The sequence below is a fragment of the Salarias fasciatus genome, chromosome 5, assembly GCF_902148845.1.
Source record: "Salarias fasciatus chromosome 5, fSalaFa1.1, whole genome shotgun sequence".
NCBI lineage: Eukaryota > Metazoa > Chordata > Actinopteri > Blenniiformes > Blenniidae > Salarias > Salarias fasciatus.
In genome coordinates, this window is record NC_043749.1 from 23,364,681 (window position 1) to 23,374,769 (window position 10,089).

The window sequence follows — 10,089 nt, forward strand, 5'->3', positions numbered from 1 at the left end:
GAAAAAGAGGTTTTTAATCTCAACAGGACTTTCTTGGTAAAATAAAATTAAATAAAATAAAATCGAGATTCTGACTCTGTTTCTCATTTCAGGCTCCTTGATTTCTCCTCCTCATGTCTGATTGCTGTTCCCTGCCCTGATGTGTTTCACCTGTGTCTCAGTGTGTGATTGACTTCACCTGGTCGCTGTTTTACATCCTGGACTCCTTCTGTGTGTTCTGGCTGCTGGTTTGTCTGTGTTGCTCGTTTAGTGTCTCAGTCTATGTCCTGTTCTCCGCTGCCTCAGTAATTATCCCCTGGACTTTGTTATTTTGGTCATTTGGTTTCCGTTTTTGGGATAAAGACGAGCTCCTGCTCCACCTACAGGGGCGTCTTGAGTCCTTCTCTGAAGCAGTTAATGAATGGTGTCTGATCCACAGTTGATGACTGTGACAGAAACCACTATTCCATGAACACAACAAATAAACACAACCTGATTTCTAGAGTCGATCAAATTTATAGATATTTGTGGGCTTTTGCATTTGCAGCCTTGTAAATGTGCTCACAGATCCAGAAGTTTCGGTGAACATCTACATATGGAGACGCTAAAGAAACGTGCTGCAGCTTGTCTGTGTTCACACCTGAGAAAATATAAATGATATAAAAGTAATGGGGAAATACTGACCCTCACTGATGGGCTGTAGTGTTCATCCCACAGGTAGCTCAATATATATTAACCAGAGGAGTGAAGTGGCAGATGTTTTGGAGCCATGGCATGTTATGAGGGACTGTTATCAATGAAATCCAGGTATATAAGAAATGTGTGCACAGAAAAGCACCAAACCATTTTGAATTGTTTCGCATCGACATAAGAAATACGATACCAAACCAGAGGAAGGCCTTTGCAGCTGGAGGGTTCAGTAATGTGCATTTATCTTGTTTTTCTGTGTTTGGTTTTGACTTTTTGTGTTCTTATAGTGCTTTTTTTGTTTAGTCTCTGTCTCATCTCTCTAAGGCCTGTGTCGTGTTTTCTTCCCTTTTCCTGAGTGTGTCTGGGGTCCTGAGCTGCTCCCATGTTGAATAACCCCGTCCTTCACGTGGCCTCTCTCTGGGCGAGTCCTCCTTTTTTCACTCTCTGTTACCTGTGTAGAGAGTTTGCTTAGTTCCTGCTGGAAAACCTCTTTCCTCCAAGTGAGTTAAGTTGTTTTATCTATTCTGTTTTTAGCTCTGGTCGTCCCTGACAGGGACAGCTGGACTCTCAGACTAACTGGTTTTGAAGCTTATTCTTTGCCAAATGATAATGTTGTTCAGAAGATGAACAAAACATCTGAGCTGTGACCAGAAGATGGGCAGATGGCATTAAAATAATCTCACACCAGAATACACTCATCAAACAAACCAGAACAGAAACTCAAAGGACAAACTAATATTTTAGACATCAGTTTAGTTTGCAGCAGTTTGTGAAAGACTCCTTTCCTGGTCCGTGTCTGGTGTGGAACAACATGAGTGATCTGCATGAAGTCCTGATCCCATTTAACACCTTTGGGATCAGCTGCGGCAGATTGTGAGACAGCCCTTCTAGCCAGGCATCAGTGACTAAATGGGAAAAAAATCTCTGCATCCAGGTGGCAAAGATTTTTGGAGAGTCCTGTCAGAGGACTGCGGGGGTTTACAGTCAGAGATTAATCATTTGAAAATCTTTTGCTGCTTTACTTATGTTTGTGAATTTCTCCATTTGATTATTCCTTTAAGAATGTATTGTTTCCTGACTCATCAGCTTACATGTGACTGTTAGGAGCCACTGGGAGCTGTGTAAACAGAAAACTGAGCAGAAACCAATCTCTGAAGAAAGTGTAGAACTCACCAAAAGGAGTGATAAAGTTCAGGATAAATCCCATTTCAAACCAACCTAAAGAGCAGGCGACGGGGACAAACCTGCAGCAAGGAGCCAGACAGTCAGAGAAAGACGGACTTACTGGATAACAAGGAGGAAAACTGGTGAGATGATGGGCAGACTGACGGGACATATTATCAGCTCTACTTATAGACTGTCCAAAAGGTGAAGGAAGCAAGACACAGGTTGAAGAAAACAGAGAAGAAGACACAACTGAGCGAGAGAGAGAGAGAAATGTAAAAAACACTGAGACAAGGTGAAGTTTATATAAGCATGACGAGATAACAGCTTTGAAAAGAAAGCCAAAACTGACAGTGCAGCACCAATGGAAAAGAAGGAGCAGGAATACCTCAGGACTGGAAAGGGATGACACTGAATTATATTTTCAGATGCGGACAATCAAGGATGATTGTGTGGAGATGAAATGGATCCCAGCCGACTATGGGAAAAAGGCAGGGATAGATCCACGCTGGACAGGTATCCAGTCCATCACAGGGGAAACACAGACAATCAACAGAGCTTCATACGACAGCTGCTTGTCAGTCCGATGCTGATGCTGATCATGGCAGGACCGCTGAGGCTGACCTCCGGTCTCGGTGAGCTTCAGCTTTCAGAGGATCCTCTTTACTGAGGCCTCCGTCACACGATCAGCCGCTGGTGAAGATGGCTTCACTGCCTGCTGCCCAGGAGGTGGAAACAATCCCCCAGCTCTGCTTGGACTGGATCTCTCTATTATGACAGAATTGCTGCTGGAAATTCCCTTACGTCCCGAAGAAAAACTGCTTCAAAGCAAATATTCATGTTGTACCACTGCAACTATAAAACAGATTTTTATCAAGAAAAAAATTATTTTCTGTTCATGCTGTAGCCTTGTTCTTGAGTGTAATTACGTTTGACAACATGATAAATATCTTTTCCCAACCAGCAATTAAATCATTACTTTGTTGCTGCCTTTTTTTGCTGCGCTGTCTCATCTCTGTCTCTCACAGATGAAAGAAAATTTGGTATAGTTAAATGTGTCAGAAGCACATTTCATACAAAACAGCAACCAAAACGCAAATTTCCAGCTTTTTGTGTGGCTATACATGCTGAAACTAGCCATGGAAGACAGCAACGCCTGGAGAAAATTGTAGGGGTTTTTTTCCATCCATGGTTTTTATTGTCAGAAGCCAGCGAACCATTTTCTCTGAAACATAAAAGATGTGCAGTGAGAGAGGCCAGTGGCTCGATCTGCCCAGACAGACGGCTCTTTTCTTCTCCCTTTTTTCTATCTTCTCTATTGTGGCTTACTGAAAAAGCTTTAAGTGGCATTTAACTCTTCTTCTCGCTGCAAACATGCCCTCCAGCAGCTGAAATCCCGGCTCCTGCGTGTCCTCGCCATGTGGATGCGGACACACCTGAAACCCGCAGAACCAGCGGATCTGTATTCTGGCAAGACTTCGCTCAAACAGATTAGTCTGTGGAAACCATCCAAAAACTGAAATAAACTGAAGGTTCAACATGTAGCCGTTTCCACATCGAATCACATGATCCTTCATAGCAAATAAAACTGCCCCAGGTAGCATTAGGTGGTGGAAGCCATGTCAAGCTGTAGGCCTGTGTGAGAATATGCGACTATCAGAGGGAGATCCATAATAGGGAGCTGCTACTTTAGGTCTGTGACATGTTGGTAGCTTATTGTCTTTTTATTAATCTAATAACTGTCCAGGCCGTGGGCCGTGCTTCCGTGCTGCTGGGCGAGAGAGAGACAGAGATGGTTGATGTGGTGAAAAGTTAAAATATGTAGAAGGAGTGCTGACAAGGATGACACCCAGACTCTTAACCTGAGTGGAGAGAAACAGAGGAGCTGTCAGTGATGGAAAAATGAATTCCTTTTTTTTGACGGTAGACTTGGAGAGCAGTTGGCCTGCACGGCAATGAAACTCTATCTTACATTTAAAAAAAAACTGTGGCTGAGAGGGAGATAGATAACGGAGAAAATGGGCTCTAGGATAGAATCCTGGGACCTTATTTGTCAACAGTTTGTATGCATAGATGTGTGCACAATGACTGTGTACGAACAAAATATGGAATTTATCAACATGATCTTAAGAATCTGCTTAAATACAAACACAGCTCTGACCATACTTCCTTACTTGAAACTACAAACAGAAAGTATTAAGAGTGTCACGACAGGTGCTGAACAATCTGAAATGCTACATATATGTCCCCTGATTCCTTTAATCGTCAGGTATTTCAAATGTACATGAGTTCCAAAGCTGATCTTAGGCTGTCAGAAGATTTGATAAACCGTGCGGTCCGAAGGGAACAGTTTTTCAAAGTGTATGCCCATTTTGCTGAGAGCGCAGAGTGGCTACCGTACTGCTTCCCAAAACCAATATAAATGAATTTATGCAGTGATTTATGCACGATATTGGAGTGAGAGACAAGAAGAACCGAGGCCATCTCAGAGCACATCCGCTGCTGTCCACTCTGGGTTTTTTGGCACAGAGTTTAATGTCAAACCAATTTAAAAAAAAAAAAAAACCTTCTGCTGACGTTCTCTCCTCTGGCTCAGTAGAAGTGGAGGTGTTCCTGAGAGCAAATGATTAAAAAGTGCACAAGCATGGTGATTAAGAACAAATGGGATTCATCAGAATTTTTTTTGTATTTAAGCACATTCTAGAATGAATTTTGAGCTTTTTCCATGCACTGTGGACCTCTGGAGGAAAGAGAAAATACTTTGAACAAGAAGGTTTTAAACTAACTTAACTGAATCAGACCATCAAAGTCTCAGCCGGACCAGTCCGGAGCTGCGTTATATCGTCTGTCTCATCGGACGGAGTTGCTTCAGAACTGCACTCAGATCAAGGAAGATGAGGCTGAATAAAGTCTGGCGTCAGCTGCAATCAGGAGACGGTCAGTGATTTTGACGAGGGCTGTTTCTTTGCTGTGATGAGGACGGAAACCAGACAGAAACTGTCCATGGAGATTATCGCCGGAGAGGTGATGAGGTGACAGTGGAGTGGAGTTGTATGTTGTGTTTTTCTTTTCTTTTACAGGGATCTTTAAAAGAAATGGCACATTCAGATGGCGGATAAAGGTAATTTAAGTTGGAATCTGAGCTGTTTTTAATAAGAATCGGAGTTAGAGGGGCAAATGTGACAGTTGGTGGAACAAAAACTTGAGGTGACGGACGAACAGATGACGAAACCTATCAGCGACGAGAGGGAGGTGAGACACACTTTGACTAACGGTGTTGGCATTGGGTCAAGCTTGGCAAGCGGGTGTTTCAGATTTCCTGATGAGATCTGATGTGTTAGCAACAGAGGGGAGGAGGGAACTTGTCCATGGCTCAGTGAAAAAGGACAGAAGTACAGGAGAAACATTTACTAGGGAGTTTTACTTAATTTAAAGGGGATTAAAAATGTCAGCAATTGAAACTCAAACCAAGCTGTCTGCTCCGTTTCCATCTAAGCTTCACGTCACCAGGAGATGTGAGCGAAACTCCCAGGACAGATGCTGCATCCCTGAAAGCTGCTGTGTTGTGGTTACTGTGTGAATGATTGGAGTTTGTTGTCTGTGAATGTGTTGTTTTGGCGTCACGTTACGGTCTTTATGTCGTCTGTTGTGTCTCACTAGTTGTGTTGTACCTTGAATGCATCTCAGAGGGGCTGACAGATTCAATGCCACACTGCGTGTCACGCTTTCTCCTTTTATTATCATCTCATCATTGCCCGGATTAGAATGGCTTCCTCTCTCTCCCGCTGCGTCGTCACCACTTATACCTGACTGTCACGCGCTTTTTGCAGGAAGGCGTAAACTTGCAGGGGATTACAGAGCGGCAGTGTGTGTGTGCTGTGTGTGTTTGTGTGTGTGTGTGACAGGTGATGAAGATCTCATACACGCAGTACTGCTGGACAATCAACACGTCGACGTCTAACGTCTGCCCGAAGCCCTTTTCGGTGGTGTAGTTTGTACTTCTCTCCCTGCTGGTATTGCAGCTATCCGCTCTCGATGGCAGGTGGCACATGTAATGGAGGGATAACGCCGCGGCGTCCGGCGAGCAGACACGACCTCCAGGGCCCGGCTCGCCGTGTTTGTTTGGAGATGGATCTTGTTGGGACCTCGGCGGTGTTTGGTGTCCCCTGCTCGGCTCGTGTCTCCTCAGAGCGGTAATCACAGCAGACTGCATGTCACGGCGTCCTGCTCTAATTGGCCTGTCACTCCGGGTGCTCCGGGGGGGGAGGGGCTGGCCTTTGTGGGGCTGCCATGGCGACTGGGCCATTTAATGAGAACGAGCACGCTGTGACTAATGACATCCCTGAGCCCATCGGATATACTGCAAATGGACAATTTGCAGCATCACTCACACACCCGCGCAGTAACACACAAACATATAAAGGCACACACCTCGCTGTGGTCAGGCCTCATTGAATGGACGACGGTTCTCCTGCTGTCTTTTTTCACCCTGAATCAATATGCAATGAGTGGACTTGAGCTGATACGAACACCATCATCTGTTCTTATCTGCCTTCAAATATTAATAGGTTGATCTAATAAGGCCACTGCTGAAGCTACGTGGGGATATTAACTACAACTTAATATACACATTAACTATTAGGTGGGTCATTGCTCAGGAGACTTTAACAGGAGACATATCGTCCATAATGGCTGTGTGAATTCGAGGCGAGGCGCGTTAACACGGGCCTGCAGGAAAGCGAGAGAGAGAAGAAAAGACATTTACTCGATCATCTTCCATCGCTTCCCTTCATCCTTTTTATTGGTCCATTAGTGACCAAGTGACAGCATGAAATGTTCTGACATCTATCAAGTATATCGCCTTCAGAGCTGGACGGCAGCCTGTCATATTTTCTGATTTCTCTGAAGGCAACGGCACAGGTAAAACAACAGCCACTCACAGGGTGGAAGGTCGTGAAGCAGTCAAGTTTACAAGGCTAACACGACTCGGGGATCGCACTGAAAGTAGGGACTACATCAGGGATTCTCTGCCATGCATGGGCCTGGTTGGCTGGATTGATTTGTCTCCAGTGTGCCTGTGGGTATTTGTAGTGAACACAAATCTGAATCAGTGCTTTGCAACATGGGAGGATGCTGCAGGTTTGTCTCATCTGAGACATTCAAAGAAAGCTGAGAAACTGTCCAATGTCTTTATTTTCAATGATCCTGCCTTTATATGTTGGTGCCAGTGTTTGGCTTCACTGTAATACTTTGAGAAAGGATGTAAATAGTTTCTCTGGAGAACAAAGTGGGAAACAAACGCTCTAAAAATGTATTTCATGTTTTCAATATCAATGATACCGTTAATAATAATAAAGAAATATTACTTACAATTTGTGCAACAGCAAGCACAAATACTCAGCTTCAGGAAATTTAAAGGACAAAGTTTGAACATCTGTGTTTGTTCTTATCTTTTCACAGTCCACAATAAATGCTGAACGTTATATTTAGATGGATGATGTGTCTCAACCTTCTCTTCTATACTGAGAAAAGACAAAACATCCCGGATATTAGCTCTGCCATCCTGTGTCTGTGATGTTATTTGCTGCCTTTTTTTCGTGCCACGCTGACTGAGCGGTAGAGCAGAATGTTAAAGTTCCTCCTGACTCTCACGCCAGAATATTTCTCTTTCAGTGATGACTGTTGTTATTCGTCAAATATTGAGGCAAACGGGGCAAACGTTGGGGAAAAAGTCTCTAAGATGTCATTGTGACTTTCCTTGCATCCTCTGGCAGGATTTCGACAGGACAATTTATGATTTCTTCCAAGTTATATTTGTATTAAAAAGTTCCACATGACGAGAACTTTCGCTGCCTTCACCAATCAAAAGACCAGTGATGACCCATTGCAGCGCTGTCCTCATCGTGTAATGGCCATGTTTATAGTTATTGATCACTTCCTAAGGTTTCAGTAGCCTGACATTACCGTCACAGTGCTGATCCTCTCCATCCTCTCCGTCTCCACCCGGCAGCAGACACAACTATCAGAATTAGCCAAACAGTTTTGGGCTTGAATTCTAGAGACTGCTGTATTGCTGCTGCGTCTGATGCATGAAAGTCTGAGTCAAATTTTCCACTTGAGCTTTTCATCCGGTTATTGACATCCAACAGTGACAGTGTCCAATAAACTTATTGATATCTTTCCAATCTAAATACATTTAACCTGCTTCAGCAGTCAGAAAGTGTTTCTCCTGACAACTAAGAAACATTCCCACTGTTCCCATTACTGGTGACACCGAATACACAGGGAATTTAACTGTTTATATTTTGTTCTTTCACTATACATACGAAAGAAATGACCCATGTTATGCTCATTTTTATTTTTCGACAGCGTTTGTGAAAGCCAAACATGCACATCTTACTAACGGAGTATTTTAAGTCAAGGTCAAGCCGAGGTCAGCTTTATTGCCAGCAGAGGACACATGGAGGACTGAAATCTCCAACCTCATCACACATCTGCTGCAAAATAAAATATTGATAAGAATAATCAGAAAAATGTAACAATTTAGTTATAACGCAAATTACAAAATACACAGGTCCTGAATATTCACTTTTAAAATCTAGCAAGAGAATAATGTCAATATGTCAAATGTTAAACACATATGTTAAACACACTGTTTGAATGATTTTTGGAGTTTGGATCACCTTTGTTGAAAGAAAGATGCTTTTCAATGAAAAATAACTACACTTCTTGAACCTCAAACAAGTTGAAGCAACTCAATGTTTACTCATATCACCGTTTCCTCCTGCTACAGCCTGTAAATGTCCCAACCTCCTAAAAAGCTGAAGAAGATGTCAAAGAACACTAATGTGATCAGACTGACAGCCAGCTGTGGTCAGATTAGCGTTTTAGCTGTAATGCTAGTTTGGCAATCCAAATTGCTCTCATCACAGTCACCATGCCGCATCGTGGCAGCATATTGAAAGTCTCTCCAGTCCCTTTTCTGAATGCTGGTTGTCTGCAGCACTGCCAGCAGTGAGTTACTGTTGCATGTCATGTCTTTTTCAGTTGTCCTTATGCTCATTGCCTGCCTCTTCGTTCTCATTTTCAATAGCTGCGAGTACCTCTTGACAAGATTTTTTTTTTTTAATAAATCTCACTGCTGTGCATACAAAAGCAAACTAAATAGCAATTTACTTAAGTAAATATATCTTGCACAGTGAGAGTCACATGCACTCCCCTCGGTGATGGATTGACAATATTGGACTGGATCAAGTGGAGAATAAACTAAACAGCGCGCCAAATAAAGGGAATCAAAACGTACTTTATATGCCACACATCTGTGCAGCTGTGTGCCTGACTAGCATTATACGCATCCCGGCTATCTCCAGTAACAGGAGCTGACATAGAGTACACTGATCTGGTCCACCACTGGGGAATAGAATGAAAGGGACACTGCTGTTATCTCAGTCTGTGCAATTAAACTCATTTCCATTTTTCCGTGCCTTAGTGATGTACCGTATCCAGAGTTCAACATGCTTGCAAAATCAAAACATGAATCAAAATGCCAGGGAAAATCTGGCCCTTGCTGCAATCCCCAGTTAATCAGCAGTGATAATGTTTTGCTAAACTATAATCTCGTCGGTGAATATTAATAAGGGCTCTCAGGGAGCTCATCCAAGGGATGAGGAAGAGCTTGTGGTTCCTATCTGAGAAATGGCCAAGCCATGGAGACAGCTTGTGAACCGCTCTGCTCGTGGTCTCGCCTGCCTTTGTTTTCCTCAGCGACTCTTTGGTGTAAAATCACTTCGTGGCAGCGTTTCAGCGGCAGCAGACATTTTTGTCAACAAACTGCCATTCGCATGCAACGCAGACACAGAAAGACCCACACATGGATGAACACAATAAGATAGCATGCATGTGATTAGAGAGTGATCCGCTCGGCGTAGTGAAGCCTTTCTCTCCTTCCACGTTTGAGTGTCCCACGTTGATTAGGAGCGATATCTCTGAAGGGCATCGGGAGCGTTTACAGCCCATGTAGCCTTTGAGAATCGATAATGACATGAAGACCACGGGCAGGTTAATGGCGTGTGAAGGGACGGTTACACATAAAATCCAGATTGTTGCTGGTAGAAATGGCGCATGCATCACATCAGAGTATTGAAGTCTGACTGTTGCGGCGGATCTGAGCCTGGCCTGCGACCCCTGTCGAGGTGCACGTCAAATAAGCAGAATCAATCACGAAGACAGCGTCCGGCCATTACAGACCAAATGAGA